Source organism: Suricata suricatta, chromosome 4 (genome assembly GCF_006229205.1).
Source record: "Suricata suricatta isolate VVHF042 chromosome 4, meerkat_22Aug2017_6uvM2_HiC, whole genome shotgun sequence".
Classification (NCBI taxonomy): Eukaryota; Metazoa; Chordata; class Mammalia; order Carnivora; family Herpestidae; genus Suricata; species Suricata suricatta.
Window position 1 is genome coordinate 85,262,651 of NC_043703.1, and position 17,141 is coordinate 85,279,791.

General features: G+C 40.5%; 1 long non-coding RNA gene across 1 annotated transcript; it reads left to right on the plus strand.

The window, feature by feature from the left end:
* Positions 1-12,927: 12,927 nt before the first annotated feature.
* On the plus strand, positions 12,928-14,327 carry LOC115289274. Its single transcript, XR_003907527.1, has 2 exons — positions 12,928-13,029; positions 14,121-14,327. It is a non-coding gene; the product is annotated as an uncharacterized LOC115289274 (long non-coding RNA).
* The last annotated feature ends 2,814 nt before the right edge of the window (positions 14,328-17,141 follow it).

Sequence of the window (17,141 nt, forward strand, 5' to 3'; positions counted from 1 at the left end):
GTACACAGAAGTGAAATATATGAAAACAGTAGCATGGAAGCCAGGAGAGGAGAAATGGAAGTATACTGCTGGGAAGGTCTCATACTGGACGTGAACTGGTAAAATACCACCTAAAAGTAAACTGCTGTTTAAAGGGGTAGAGTACAAAGCCTCAGAAAATCACTAAAATAACAACAGAGTAACAGTGAAGAGCTTGAAAAGCAGGAAAATTGCCATCATTAAAAACCATGCAATTAATTCGAGTCAGAAAAAGGAGAAAAGAGGAAGAAAAAAACAGTTGGCTCAAATAAGAAACAAATAGCAAGCCTAGCACTTTAAACCAGACCATCCCAGTAACTGCATTAAATGAAAATGGTCTTGAACACACCAACTAGAAGATTGGATTCAAAAAGGGGATCTACCCAAGGGATACAGAAGTGCTGATGCATAGGGGCACATGTACCCCAATGTTCATAACGGCACTGTCAACAATAGCCAAATCATGTAAAGAGTCTAAATGTCCATCACCTGATGAATGGATCAAGAAGATGTAGTATATATACACAATGGAGTACTACATGGCAATGAGAAAGAATGAAATCATGCCATTTGTAGCAAAGTGGGTGGACCTCAAGGGTGTCATGCTAAGCGAAATAAGTCAGGCAGAAAAGGAAAGATATCATAGGTTCTCACTCATAGGTTTAACAGGAGAAACTTAATAGGGGACCATGGGAAGGGGAAATGTAGGGGAAGAGTTAGGGAGAGGGAGTGAAGCAAATCATGAGAGACCTTTGAATCCTGAGAACAAACTGACGGCTGAAGGGGAAGGGGGAAATGGAAAGGGGAGATCATGGTCATGGAGAGGGGCACTTGTGGGAAAGAGCACTGGCTGTTATATGGAAACCAACTTGGTAATAAACTACTAATTTAAAAAAGACAATAAAAATAAATAAATAAAATCATTTCTCCTCAAAAAAAAAAAAAGGAAAGTCCAGCAAAAAAAAAAACAAAAAAAAACTACCTATGTGAATCTAATTTTAAATACATACAAATGGGCTTAAGGAGAAAGGAAGGAAGAAGATCTACCATACTACACCATATCGATGCCAATGAAAACACAGCTGAGGTGGCTATCTGAATATCAGACAAAGTAGATTTTAGAGCAAAAAAAATATTATCAGGAACAAAGAAGGCTACTTCATAACAATCAAAGGGTTGATTTTTCAGAATATGTAGCAACAACCTTAGATATTTGTGCTTTTAATGATAGAGCTTCAAAATACATGAAAGTAAAAATGATAAAGCTACAAGGAGAAATGGAAAAATCCTGAATTGGAGTCAGAGATTTCAATATCCTGATCTCACTAGTTGATAGAATAAATAGAATATCAGTGAGGTACAGAAACTGAAAAACATGGTCAACAAATTTGATCCACTTGATATCTGTAGAACTCTCCACTCAGTAGCAGCAAAATGTTTATTCTTCTCAAAGACACATGGAAAATTTACTATTATAGACCATGTGCTGGCCCCTAAAAACAAGCCTCAATAAATATGAAAAAGTTCGAGGCACACAAGGAAACTACATTCTCTGACAACAGTGGAACTGAATCAGAAATCAACCACAGAAAGATATCTAGAAAATTCTCAAATATTTGGAGACTAAATAACACACTTCTAAATAACCCACGGGCCAAAGAAATCGAAAGGAAAACTCAGAAGTATTTTGACTGAGTGGAAGAAAAATGACCACATATCAAAATTTGGGAAACAGAATTCAGTGGTACTTACAGGAAACTTTACCTCACTAAATCAGAAAAGAATAAAATCCACCAATCAATATTCTTGGCTATTACCCAAAGAATCCAGAAAAAGAAGAGTAAAGGAAATACAAAGTAAGCAAGTGGAAAGAAATAATATAAATCAATGCAGAAAACAAGGAAATAGAACACAGAAAAACAAGAGAGAAAAATCAATGAAACCAAAAGCTGGCTTGTTGAGAAAATGAATGAAGTTGATACATCTCTAGCCACACTGGGGAGAAAAAAAGAAAGAAAGAAGACGCAAATACTAATATCAGGAACGGAAGATTCCACGGGTATTAGGAAGACAGTATGAACAATGAAATTAGTAAACCAATTTTTCAATAAAATAATTTCTTAATGAACGATAAGAAACGGCACATTGATAACATGAAAAAACATGGATGAATTTCAGAATAATTGTGCTAAATGAAAGATGCTAAATGAAAAAGTACATGCTATCTGGTTCCATTATATAAAAATCTAGAAAATGCAAGCTAATTTACAGGCACAGAAAGATGGGTGGATACCTGGAGATGGGGTGGGAGGAGCAGCAAGGAAGGATTTCAAAGGATGTGTGGAAACTTCTGGGGATAGTAATATGTTAATTATTCTGATTGTGGTAATGGTTTCAAAGGTTTATTCCTGCGTCAAAACTTATCAGATTGCACACTTTCAAAATGTGTAATTACCGGGATATTGATTACATCTCAATAAAGCTGTAAAAACTAGGTTTCAAATGGAATAGAGGTTAATAATTTGTAATAATACATACACTGGCAAGTCCCTATGTGCACACATGCACACAAAGATACACGTATACATGCACACACATATGCACACACGCAGAAAATGCTGTATAAGACACTAACTCGAAACTCTTGGCAATTATTATCTGCAAGGGTTAGAGTGCAAATGATTTTTGTTTTCCCTTTCATCCTCTGGATTTCTACTTTCCAACTGTGAAATGTATTTTTTGGTAAACATTTATTAAACAAATATGTTTCTGACTTTAACTTGTGATTCTTATTTATTTTTAAAATTTTTATGTATGTTGAGAGAAAGATATAGTGTGAGTGGGGGAGGGGCAGAGAGAGAGAGGGGGAGAGAATCTCAAGAAGCTTCCACATTGTCAGTGCAAAGCCCGATGTGGGACTCGAACCCATGAACTGTGAGATTATGACCTTAGCTGAAATCAAGAGTCAGACACTTAACCAACTGAGTCAGTCAGGTACCCCATAACTTAAGAATTTTAAAATTACCTTTCTATATATTATGTCTATATCATAGTGATGATGAACTCTAGGAAAATACTCCTCTATTCCTGCAAAAGCAGACCCTAGAACAGATACAAATCCAAAAGTTTGTGTTGTTCCAAAGTCAAGGATATAACCATGGGTCAAGTGTGATTCAAGACCAAATACCCTAAAGCAAAAGATGACACTAAGATTCTCTTATTTATAGCAGGAGCGCTCCTGTCTCCAGCACAAACACCCCTCTCCCCCCCACAGACACCACTTTTATGATATTCGCAATGAAGGGGCATTGGCAAGTTTCTGAATTTTGGCTCTGAGATGTGGAAGGTCCACAGAAAGATGTCGCAAATAAACATAAAAGGATATTCAACCCTTCTAAGTCCAGGCCATGACATCTAACCTAATTTAGACAACAAATCCCCTTATTGAGAAGGCTCAAGAAAAGGAAATGATGGCATAATGCACACCTCAGTAATGGCATGTGAAGTTTATTGCCTCTCCCTGTGGCAAATCCTTCCTCCAGTAACTTCTGTAATCATTTAAAACCAGTTTACAAACTCTGTTCTCCAGTCTCTTCAATGTAATTTAAACCTGATTGCCATGGTCAACCACCTCCATTCCAGGATGTCCAAGCTCACTTTGGCCAAGACCAATGATGACCATGGTGCCTACGTATTCAGTCATGCTAAAGTGACCCAGGGGACAGTATGCAAATAGAACAAATGTTTCCCACACACCTTCTACTGATTTACTAGAGAAAAGAACACTTTGTTCTATTGAGAGTGGGCTCCTGGCTGGGGACTGGTCACCAGGAAGGTCAAGCCATGATTAGAAGCTTGGATTCTTCAGCCCCACGCTCTCCCTATCTTTCAGAGAGGAGAGAGGGGCTGGAATGGAGCCTTCACAAAATCCCAATAATAGGCAGTACAGAGGGCTTCCAGGTTGGTGAGCACATGAAGATACAGGGACAGTGATGTTCTCAGAGAGCAGTGGAAGCTCCTAGCCCTTTCCCCACACCTCGTCCTATATGTGTCTTCCATCTGTCCATCCCTGTGTTATATCCTTTAGTAATGAATGGGTAATCTAGTAGGTAAATGCTATTCTGAGTTCTATGAGCCACTCTAGCAAATTAATCAAACCCAAGAAGGGGATCATTGGAGCCTCTGGTCTATAGCCAATTGGTTAGAAGCACAGATGACATCTGGATTTGCAAGTGATGGGGGATGGGGGTACGGAGGCAGTCTTGTGGGACTGAGACTTTAACCTGTGCGATCTGATGCTATCCGAGAATTGTTTGTTGGCATGAGGAACTCCCCTACCGCACCACACACACACACACACACACACACACACACACACATTGGAATTGAGTGTAGAACCCTGATTAGTACCAGAACATTTTACTGCCAAATTGGTAAAGATCAGAAAAAAATTTAATGTTCATCTTAAGAGTAAAGGAGCTAACTCTCCAAGACTCATGGTTGGAGGGCCAAATCAGAGAGGAAGTCATGTTTCCTTTACCAAAGCCCCCTTCAGCCGAGTGGCATTGGGTAAGAGAGATTCTGAACTTCTCAACAGCCTCCTCTTACACTTGACACATTAAGGCCAACTGTAAAAGTGAAACAAGAGATTTTGGACATTGTTTCAAAAAAGCTGCACTTTTAGAACCCAGCTAAAGTATTATCAGATAACCTTCTTGGTAAAATGGATTGTTATCAGTTAGCATGTGCTCAAAATACTCAGTAGAAGTCAAAGTTGAGAAAATGGAGTAGGGATCTTGAACAAAATATAACTTCAAGAATACCTACACCCAACTCTCTTTTGCAATGAAGCCCGGTGATGTGATAGGATGTGTCCAAGGCCATACAGTAAATTTGTGAACAATTCAGAGGCAGACCCAGCAGCACCACTGGGTCAGAGCTCTTTACTCAAAGTAGTTGACACATGTCTTTTGAGCTACCCTTTCTCTCTAGGACGCCTGCTCCACCCAGGAACCTCCTAACAGTCTAATATGGAGGAAGTCACTTAAATGCTAATATGTCACAGATGCCTTGTCTATAAAAAGGGGAGAGTACCAAGTTGTTGGATGGTATAAAAAAGATAATGTGCAAAAACAACTAGCACAGTAACCAGCAATAGTAGAAACCTAACTGTTAGTGTCCTTTCAAACCCTAAAGACATTATTCCCAAATGACTGTAGACTAACCACTTTGGAGCACAGATTATATCACTTAAATTAGTGATTACATGTACTTCCTCCATTGGAGCAATAAGGAAAACGGGGTGTGTGGCCAGTTAGGTCTGTTGGTTAGAGCAAGGCGTTAATAACGCCAAGGTCACGGGTTCGATCTCCAATAAGGAAAACGGGGAGAACCGAATACACAGTTAATGGTGGAAATTCATATGAAGAGGCTATTTTTAGGAAGAAATCATTTCTTGGGGTCCTCTCCAATTATAACACATAGTTAGCATGCTTTCCCTAAATATAGGATAATTCCCCTTTCTGCAAGGAAAGCCTTCATCCTAGTGGTTAAAGAGTAGTAGAAGGAAATCTTACACCAAATATTTCCATAGAAAAACATGTTATTTTATCTATGAAATAAATACTAAGGTTCTTGGCTAACTTCTGTATGATAAGCATCTGGTATCCATAGGACAAGATCAGCAGAAACAATATATATTCTCCTCTAGATGGGCTACAGTGTAGAATCCATGGGAAATCAGAACCCTCCATGGGGCTGAGGACCACACCCTGGGGAATGACGGTACAGCCAGCTTGGTTGAATCTAGAGTTCTGAAGGATTTCCTGACGCATATCCATCTTCCAGCCCCTATTGCAAAAGACATCATGTACACAGAGTGACTAAGCCGTGTCGATCATGACTAACATTATGAAGTACAGCTTGCGTTAGAATGTTTGCAGTCTCTTCCTCAAGAGTAACGGTAAGGACAGCGATAGAGCCCATGATCGTGACAGGAAACCAAAGGTGTTTTAACATCTCTAACTTCCTATCATGGCTTCTGTTCAGTCTATTCTTTTTGCGGCTAGCTGTTTGAACACTTGATGTTCACAAGAATCTCTGCTAGGTGACTTTACAGATTATTTTACTTAATCCTCCCCACAAAACTCTGAATGTTTTTCGGACTTGTAACACTCCAGACATCACTCTGCAAGGGAAGCTGCCTGCCTAATGTTGCTTGCTCTGGGCTCCAGTGCGTGACTCTAAAATGTGACTACCATGATGGCAGTGCTAAGTACCACTATGTAGCCATCACGGCTTCTCTAATTAGGGACATTAAAGTGCAATTCAAATGGATTCGTTAACAAGATCAGAACACAGATGCTGAAATGAGAAGGATATGCAATTTATCTTTTGCATATTTTTATACAATTTGTCAGTAGAATGATCTTGGGATTGTGACCACATATTGAGGTACATCCATGAGGCATATCCGTAAATAACTGGGTCACCTTTTTTAAGTTTATTTATTTATTTGAGAGAGAGAAAGAGAGAGAGAGAATCCCAAGCAGTCTCCACACTGTCAGTGAACAGACTGATATGGGACTCAAAATTCACAAATTATGAGATCGTGACCTGAGCCGAAATCAAGAGTTGGATGCTTCACCAACTGAGCCGCCCAAGAGCTTCTCTTATGTTGGTTCTTGCCTTTACCTACTCCGGGCTTAAGAATCCTTTTTCTCAGGTCAGAACTGGGTCACTTTTTAACAATCATTAAAAGGCTTGGAGCACTGTAAAAGATATACAGGACCCGTGTTGGGCCACTGGTATTTAGACCTGGGGAGGAAGACATGCACACATTTGTGTAATGAAAACCATGACCATAGTATAATTCTTCTGCGTTAAGGAATCTGCATGTATGAAATTATGAAATTACAAGTATGTAATCCTAAGAAATTGACCTATTGGAATGACAGATCTATAACTCTATTTTAAAAGGTATAATTGAGGGGCACCTGGCTTCCTCGGTTGGTAGAGCGCCTAGTTCTTGATCTTGGGGTCCTGAGTTTAAGCCCATGTTAAGCATAGATCTTACTTGGGGAAAAAAGGTATAATCGAGCAATTGGTTTAGACTTGCAATTTTAAGTAGGATTCTTACTAAGCTTACTTATATATAACATTTAAGTTTATACATAGCATCAGAAGCTCAGAACTTAAATATATAATAATTAATCAATATAAGAATTAAATACTTAGTCAAAGTACTTAAAAAATAAAGACAGTCAATTTATAAATGCAGTTTTAAAATATTTGAAGAGATTTAGTCTACTAAATTTGTAAATGGAGTAACCTAGTGTTAAAGTTTGTTAAAATGTGCTAGACTTATAAATGGCATAAGATGATTTTAAAGGTGCACTCCACCCAAAATAAAGTAGATGTTTAAAATTTCTAACTTTGAAAAATAGAATATTAATTTATTTTTTAATGTCTATTTATGAGAGAGAGCTGAGGAGAGACAGAGAGAGAGAGGGAGGCACAGAATCTGAACCAGGCTCCAGGCTCTGAGCTGTCAGCACAGAGCCTGATGCGGGGCATGAACTCATGAGCTATGAGATCATGACCTGAGCTGAAGTCGGATGCTTAACCAACTGAGCAACCCAGGCGCCCCTAGAATATTAGTTTAGAAATCAAAAGCAAATTCTTACCTGTCTTTTCTGCCCCCCAAAATTGCCCGTAAAGGCACTTTGAAAAGCTCATCTGACCGAGTTGTAAGGAACACGCTTGGCATCACAAGGAATACAGGCACAAACCTAAGTCACAAGTGCTCACCAGTGGGGCTGCTCTGCTCTTTCTGACAGCTCAGCAATGCCCCTTTGTTCCTTCTTAACTATAGAGAACAAACGGACTGACCAGACGACGGAAGGTGGGAGGGGAGATGGGGGAAACAGGTGGTGGGGGTTTAGGAGGGCACTTGTGATGAGCAACCGGCTGTTGTGTGTAAGTATTGAATCACTAAATCATCACCTGAAACTAATACTACACTGTACGCTACCTGGAATTCAAATAAAAACTTAAAAAATAAATAAATAAAGCTTTGCTACTCATCTCATTGATGGATCTTTCATGGTTGATCCTGGTGGGAAGTTTGCAGGCACCAGTGGCTACTATTTATGTTCAGACTGCAGGGATCTGCTCTGGTGAGGTCTTCTCCAAGAGTCACCACCAAGAGAGTTTTGAAAGTTCTTTTGACAAGAAGCACCTCTTGCTGATAGCATGGATCACAGCTAAAATGTGCAGCATGTAACATTTCCTATATCACACTCTCCAAGGAACTACTTCCCCTAAGAAGTAGTTAAACTGTCAGAATCATCCGACTTTAAAACCCTCCCCCTGCCCCTCTTTCTCACCCCAACCCTCTTTCCTGAAAGGACTTGCTCCTCTTTCCTGGCTCCCTCTCTTTTTCTCTTGCCACCTCCCACCTTCCTTTGTCTATGCTTTTATTCCTCTCTTCTCGCCTGACCTCTTCAGTACCCCTTCTCTCCACTCCCAGGCTTGCCAGGTGCACTTCTTGGCTTCTCTTATTCAAGTCTCCCCCTCTTTGATGATGAAAACTGCTGTTATTAAAACAAAAATGTCTTTCTCAACATGAAACCAGACAGCTGCAGTGAAATTAGCTAGATATTTACAAGCACTGGGAACATGATCTATCGGAGAGCAGAAGGTGTCTGATGGGTCAAGTGGTAGATCACGCTGACGGAGGAGAGGTCTGAAAAAGGCTTTGCTATGAGGTCAGGGGCCACTGTGAAGTACCAGAAGGATTTGGTGCCAGAATAAGAGACATGAGTTTGGGTTATAGCTCTACCACTTAGAACAAAGCAGGCTTTCTACACTTAACTCCAGGAAATAAAGGTAATGATAATACTAACAGAATTGGGGGATTTAGTAAGAACGCTGTATAAAATTATAGAGTTATACAATCGTAAGGTGTGACTCCTATCTCATTGATCTGTTATCTGGCCCTGATGCTCATTAAAAGACTTTTAAATCCACAAAGGATGTTGCTTTTTTTTTAAATTTTTTTAATGTTTTATTTATTTTTGAGAGAGAGAGAGAGAGAGCACGCGTGAGCAGGGAGGCTCAGAGAGAGATGGAGATAAAGAATCTGAAGACAGGCGTCAGGCTCTGAGTTAGCTGTCAGCACAGAGCCTGACTTGGGGCTCAAACCCATGAACCATGAAAGTATGACCTGAGCCAAAGCCGGACGCTCAACCGACTGAGCCACTCAGGAGCCCCGGATGTTGCTTTTTTATTGATGTTTTTAAATGAAGGTGTGTAGTAGAAAAGCCTTTATCATTATAAACTCTTTATAGTCAAGAGGACATTTACTCATTCATCATTTATGGAACACATTCTTTTTAAGGACATGTTTCTTTATAATCGTCTGCAATATGGTGTGATTTCAGATGACCTGGGAAGAAACCCTTCCCCCACTACTAATATGTCATTTTTTTTTAGTTAAGTGTGTATCACTGCTGCAACATATCAGTATCCTGAGATACAGGAGGCTGACAGTTTTCTCCTATCAGTCATTTCACATTCGAGTATGAATCAGTACATACTCCTTTTCCTGCTTGTCACATAGGTGAGAGGGATTTTAGCTAGAATGTATTCCTGGACCAGTATTTTTCAATTGCGATTCCAAGACATAATTAATCAGAGTTGCCTGGAACTCTCCGTAAAAGAGAGATTCCTGGAAAACTTCTACAACCTGGAAAACAACCATGACTCATGCCCGCCCCATACTTCAATTTCCAGAATGAAAACAGTCCAGTCAAACAAATAGAAACCATAACCGAAAGGAGTTTAAGACCTTCAAACTGAAACATTAATTCGGGAAAAAAAATGAGCTCTGAGCCAAACCAACTTCTTCTCTTCAGAAATTCATAATCTTTCTACCCATGTTGTTTAAGTGAAAAGCAGTTACTTTCCTCCACTGGTTACATGAGGTTTGGGCTCTCTGGGGGCCTAGAGACATAATAGACTTCTATTTTTGGTGCGTGTCAGCTGGCATAGCAACTTGGTATTCTAGAATCTCCAAGAGAGTTCTCTGAGTGAAGCTAAATCACAAGACAATGGTGGCTCTTTCCCTGACTCTGGAGCCAAAGGTTCCCCGTGCCCCCACAGGCCTTCAGAAGCTGTTCTGCGCACAGGCCAGGGGGCAGACTGGGTTTCAGGAACTGGTTTCAGAATCACCCTTTTGTTAGTGATGCCCACCTAGGCCACTTGACAAGACGTTCACAGGGTGATTTGCCTGGACTCCCTGACCCTAAGGGTGAATGCTGAGCCCTGGTGCTCGCTGACCTGTTTCTCATGCTTGCATTTCTGTGGCTTTAATTCCCACCTGCAAGTTTCTGCACTTGGAACAAAGTTTACCTTCACTCTGCCTCAGTCATACTTAGGCAGAGACATACCTGGGACCCATCTGTAATTGATCATCCTTGGACATAAGAGTTGACCTTAGAAATGTCTCTGCTGGCCACCCCCTTCCAGCTTGCCACACGTCTTACTCACTCTTCCTAAAGCTGCTCTTTGTCCTGACCTTGGCCATCCTATTTCTCAGCCCGTTCTTGTTCACAAAGGCTATTTGTCACCCCCTCTTCCCACCCTGCCCCCACACCTGCTTCTCAATTCTGTCATTCACCTTGCCTGGTCTCCCTATCAGATTCTTCCCCGTGCCCACACCACACAGCTCCCAGATTCAACATACCTCACCTCCACAGTCTCTACAGACCAGCTTGTCTCCCTTTTGACTTTGATAACACAGATATATACTTCACTGCACTTGTCTTCACCTCAAACTCCCTTCATCTTTTTCCATTTTTCCCCCCTTCAAATGGGATACAAGTGTTTCCCAGTCTTCCTTGCTGTCAGAAAAGCTGGAATGAAGAACGGTCCTCAGCCTTGCCACTCCGTGATCTACACTAAGCTTGCGTTCTCAACCCCATCAGAAAAACTAACCCCGACATTCATTGTTCCTGATGTTTCAAGACCCCACTTGCTGTTTATGGTTACCCCCACCTACTTGTCTCTTAAAATTGTTCTCATCGAAGGTTGCAACACCTTAAATACAAAACCCAGTGGGCTCTTCTCACTCTGCACTCTCTTGAATCTGTCTTTACATCATCCTTTGGAGCAACCCTTCCATGCTAAGCACTTGGCAGTGCTGGCTACTAACTTATCCCTGCATTGAGATTATGTGGCAGGCATTGTGCTGAACATTTACATTCTCTTGTACTTTAATCTTCATGATGATCCAGAGAAGGAGCTCTTATTTCCCTATTTTAGGGAAACAGGCTTAGAGAGATGAGGTAACTTGCCTAAACATACACCGTGAGCTAAAATGTAACCTTTATCTATAGGACTCCAGTGCCATGCTTTGAAGCATCAGACAAGGGCACCCCAAGTCAAGTCACTACTTTGCCCTGGCTCCCTTCTTCTGCTGCCTCACTGACTTCTCCTTCTAGCTTACCCTTCCCTGCCCCTAAGTGCAGAAGGTTTCTATTTTTATAATGGCCCCCTTGCCCCCTGACTCAACACATTGGAACTCTCCCCCTTGACCTTCATGTTCAACCATGGCATGAAGGTGCCAAATCTTATTGGTTCTAACAACACAGTCTCTTTCTCATAAGACCTCTTACTTTCCACTGCTAACATCTATCCAGGGACTAATCACCCTTGGTCGGTACCATTTCTGGGGCCTCCTTCTCCTTTCCTGAATACCCTCTGCTCAGTTGACTCATTTTTCCAATACATTCATTCTTTTTTTAATGTTTATTTATATTTGAGAGAGAGAACACAAACAGGGGAGAGTCAGAGAGAAAGAGGAAGACAGAGGATCCAAAGTGGGCTCTGAGCTGACAGCAGAGAGCCCAAGTGAGTTCAAACTCATCAACCGTAAGATCATGACCTGCACTGAAGTCAGATGCTCAAAAAACTGAGCCACCCAGGTACCCCTCCATACATTCATTCTATGGAACAGTAAAGAAAAAGACAAAAATGAGTTGGAGATCCCCAATCTGAAGTCAGCATAAGGTTTACTGATATCTAAGATATATTGAAAATAATATGGGGAGCCTGGGTGGCTCAGTTGGTTAAGCATCTGACTTCGGCTCAAATCATAATCTTGAGGTCTGTGGGTTGGAGCCCAACATCCACTCTGTGCTGACAGTTCAGAGCCTGGAGCCTACTTCAGAGTCTGTGTCTTCCTCTCTCTCTGCCCTTCTCCTTTCTCTCTCTCTCTCTCACTCAAAAATAAACATTAAAAAAGAAAATAATGCAAAAAGAAATAGTAGGACATCTTTTTAAAACTTATTTTTTAATTTTTAAAAGACTTTTTAAATGTTTATTTATTTTTGATAGACAGAGTGTGGGGCTTGAACTTAGGAACAGAGAGATCATGACCTGAGCCAAAGTCAGAGCTCAAACGACTGAACCACCCAGTGTCCCAATAGTAGGACATCTAAGAAGCCAGTATGGAAATCCTCATATTCTCTCAAAAAAATGCAACTTTGACTCAAATTTGGTTAGAGCTCAGCTATTTTGCAACTCTGTAAAGTTAGAGATCAGTCTGCAGAAAATTGATAAGTGGGATGAGGTATTTATTCCTGTCTGGTACAGAAGATAACACAACGGAAATGGCTTAAGCAATTTGGTATCAGTTTCACAATATTGTCTAACAGTCCCTTCCCCAACTTCTTATATAAATTCCATTTGTCTCCATAACCTTATGAAATTAGTCTCAATGTTCTGTTGTTTCTCCCACTAATTAAACTTTGACAGATACTATCTACTCATATGAGAATTATGATTTTAACAATTTTACAATTTCTGAATCACACCTTCATATTGGGTACCTATTTTCAGATACAATCTCACCACCCAAACTGTCAGCAATCAAATAGAACTGAAGAGTCTGGATGTTACAGAGTACGGCATAACCCACGAGAAGCCACGTTAAGTACGACTCACGTAGTAAGTACTATTCAGTATATAACAGGTGCTCCTGCTCATTTAAAACCACATCTTCCCAGGCCCAAGCCCAAGTGCTGAATACTTATGTAAAAATCTCTCAACTACATTTTTTGAGAAATCCTGCACACATTTTTCTGGAAAATTTCTGAAATATGCCAAACTTTATACAAATTCATCTCTAAGAAGCTGTTTTCACCTCTGTGTACTCTTTCACTGAAGAAACTGTTTTTATATACAGAATATATCTTCTTGAGTTACAATTTACACACATTCACGGATGTTAAGTGAACAGCACTATGATTTTTTTGACAAATAGATAAACATGAATAGCCGATGCCTTGTTCAAGATATAGAACATTTCTATTACCCCTGAAAGCCGGCCTAGGCCCACCTGTGCTAGATGCATCTTGTTAAATAGCAAGTTACCCCCCAGACTTAGCAATGTAAAACCACAAGCTTTCTATTTTATTACCTCACATGATTTCTTTTTTTTTTTTATGTTTTTTATTTATTTTTGAGAGACAGAGACAGCGCGAGCAGGGGAGGGTCAGAGAGAGAGAGGGAGACACAGAATCTGAAGCAGGCTCCAGGTTCTGAGCTGTCAGCACAGAGCCCGATGTGGGGCTTGAACCCACGAACTGTGAGATCATGACCTGATCTGAAGCCGGACGCTTAACGACTAAGCCCCCCAGGCGCCCCGACCTCACATGATTTCTGAGGGTAAGAAGTCTAGGAGTGGCCTAGCTGGGTGGCTCTAGTTCAGCACTTATCATAAAGCTTCAGTCAATCAGGTGGCCAGGACCACAGCCTCCGTGGACTTGACTGGAACTGGATGATTTGTTTCCAAGCTCGCTCAGTTGTGGGCCAGAGGTTTGTTTCCTTATCGAGGTTGGTCTCTCCATAGAGATTTTCACAACATGATGCAGAGTCCCAGTGTAGTGGAGAGAATGAGACAGAAGGAGAAGGAGGAGGAGAGGGAAGGAGGGATAGAGATAGAGAGACATTATAAGACTGAAGCTATAGTGTCTGTAACCTTATCTCAGAAGAAGCATTCCATGCCTTCACTTTTGCTTTATTCTTGGGTCCCACAGGCCAACCCCGCTACAACATGGGAGGGAATCAAGGGGAGAAATCATTGAGGGTCATCTTGGAGGCTGACTACCATACCACCTCAGTCAATTTCCACCACTCCCAACCCCTCGGCCTCTGATGGAAATCACTGCTCAGATTTCTTTCGTCACAGACTCCACATGCCTGTGCTAGAATGTCATATAAATAAAAACGGACACTCAGTACTCTCTTGTGCATGGCTTCTTTTTCTCAGTGTAATGTTTCTGAGGTTCATCCATGTTGTTATGGGCTCATAACAGTGATTCATTCCATTATATCGATTTATATCAATTTGTTCTCCTGTGAATAAACTTGGAATTGTTTCTAATTTAAGGCTATTGTGGAAATAAGGCAGCCAAAAATATTTTTGTACAAGTCTATTTGCGAATATATGTTCTCATGTCTCTTCAGTATATACCTAGAAATGGAACTGTGGAGTCATGGGAACATATATATATATTCTGGATGGTGATAGAGATAGATAGATGATAAATATAGATAAAAGAACTTTATCAAATATAAATTTTTGTGAGTACTTTTCCCGTTCTATAGTTTGCTTCTTCATTTTGTTAACACTGTCTTCCAGTATGAGTTATGAGTGAGTGAGTGAGTGAGTAAGTGAGTGAGTGAGTGAGTGACTGATTCATTATCTGCTGGACCCTCGTGCTTCTCTAGGAGGGGCCGAACTGAGCAGCATATGTCTATGAGTCCAGCTCTGTGCACTGGGTTCGGAAAGGGTACAGAAGAGTCAGGTTGGCTGCCCCAATGAGGGATTAAGGTGTTTGGGCAGCACCTTCTGGTTCCCAGGCTCATTTGGCTAGGGCTGTACCATTCTTGGGAAAAGACTCAGAGATCCAATACCTCTTAGAGACTCTGGATGCATGTTAAAGGCTGTCAACACAACCCACCCATCCTCCTGCCAGGTGGTCCCCATCTTATCCCACATTTGGGCCCTTCCAGAGCCTGGATGTGTGAAGTGGAACACCCGGACAAGGCTGACAGAGACATGGCTGTACTGGGGGCATCCCAATGTGACATGAAAGTAGACATGGGGAAAGTGTGCCACTTCCTCTCTCTGCCTTGTATACTTCACCTTGAATCTGTGCTTGAAACTTGTTTTTACTGGTTTGGCAGTGAAATCAAATTCAGTGATGAGCCCTCCTCATTTTGTTCCAAGTTTTTAACTTGTTTGCAGACTCAAGTCTTCTTACAGAAATCTTTTCCTGTTGTTCTATTGTCAATTACTAGAACAGTAGCCGTCTATTTAGTCCATGTGTGTGTTTGATAGGGAAAGGTAAAGTTTAGAGTAAGGATTCTTGCTTTCCTTTTTTTTAAAGTTTTCAGAATTTTGATTTTGTTTATAAGTTGATTTTGTGAGAATAGATACCTTTACAGTGATAAGTAGTCTTTTACAGACACTTGGGATGCCATTCACAGTACTTAAGTCCTCTTTCATGCTTTTTAAAAAGATTTTATAAATATAGAGATTTAATCACAGAAGTCTTTCAGATCTTGTTCCAGCATTTAATGTGTATTTACATTTCATTGCTTTCAATATCATTTTCTGTTTATCCCCAAAGCCATTGTGTTTTTTAAATGTGTTTAATTTTTAAATGGGTTATACATGCTCACTATAAATGTTTTTAAAAGTGCTTCCATTTATATCTTTTGTCCTGTCCTTCCACTTATTTCTTCTAACTCATTGTCTGTACAATTTCTAATGATTTTTAACCACTGTATTGAGGCATAATTTAATTCCACAGAATTCACTTATTTTAAGCTTACAATCGTATTTTTTTCAAGAGAAAGAAAGCAGGGGAGGGACAGAGTGGGGAGAGAGAGAAAATCTTAAGCAGGATCCATGCCCAGTGTGGAACTGACCTCACAAATGTAAGATCACAACCTGAGCAGAAATCAAGAGTCAGATGCTTAACCAACAGAGCCACCTAGGCACCCGTAGAATCAAATGGTTTTCAGTGAAATTAGCAAATTGTGCAACCACCATCATAATCCAATTTTAGAACATGCCCCCTACTCGAACAAGACTTACCGTGACTCCCACACACACACACTCCTAGTGCCTGGCAATCACATCCGCCTCTGTCTCTAGACCGGCCTGCTGTAGGCACTGCACGCAAGTGGACACACACTATGTGGTCTTTGTGCCTGACTTCTTCCACTTAGTAGGACGTGTGAGAGGGTCTCCATGTTTACTGTGTACCCCTTCTTTTTATTGCTGAGTAGTATTCCATTGTAGGGCTGCACATTGTGTTTCTACATTCACCAGCTGATGGACATTTGGGTTGTTTTCACTTTGGGCTATTAGAAGTTAATAATGCTGCTGTGACTATTCATGTGCAGAAGTTTTAACTTCTGTATGTATGAAGTCTAATACATATTTTTTTTTCTTTTCAAGTTAATGCTTTTTTGGGTCCTTTCTAAGAAATCTTTGCTTACTCGAAGGTTGTAAAGTGAATTTTTTTCCCTTTGTTCTTACCAGAGTATTGTATTTTTAATTTTTACCTCTAATCTCCAATCCATTTTAATTTTTTAAAGTTTTTTCTTAATGTATATTTATTTTTGAGAGAGAGAGAGAAAGTAAGGGAGGGGCAGAGGGAGACACAGAATCCGAAGCAGGCTTCAGGCTCTGAGCTGTCAGCACAGAGCCCTACGTGGGGCTCAAACTCACAGACTCTGAGATCATCACCTAAGTCAAAGTCAGAAGCTTAACCGACTGAGCCACCCAGGCATCCCTCCAATCCATTTTAAATTAAAGTTTTTATGTAATGTAAAATATGAGTCTAGGTAGGGTTTTACAGAGATATTTAGCTCTTATATTCCTATTTGTTAAAAAAAATCTTTTTCTCAATAAAGTATTTTGGTGTCTTAAAACTAAATACATGTGGCTCTAATACTAAAATCAGGGGCACCTGGGTGGCTCAGTCAGTTAAGCGTCCGACTTCGGCTCAGGTCATGATTTCACCGTTAGTGGGTTCAAGCCC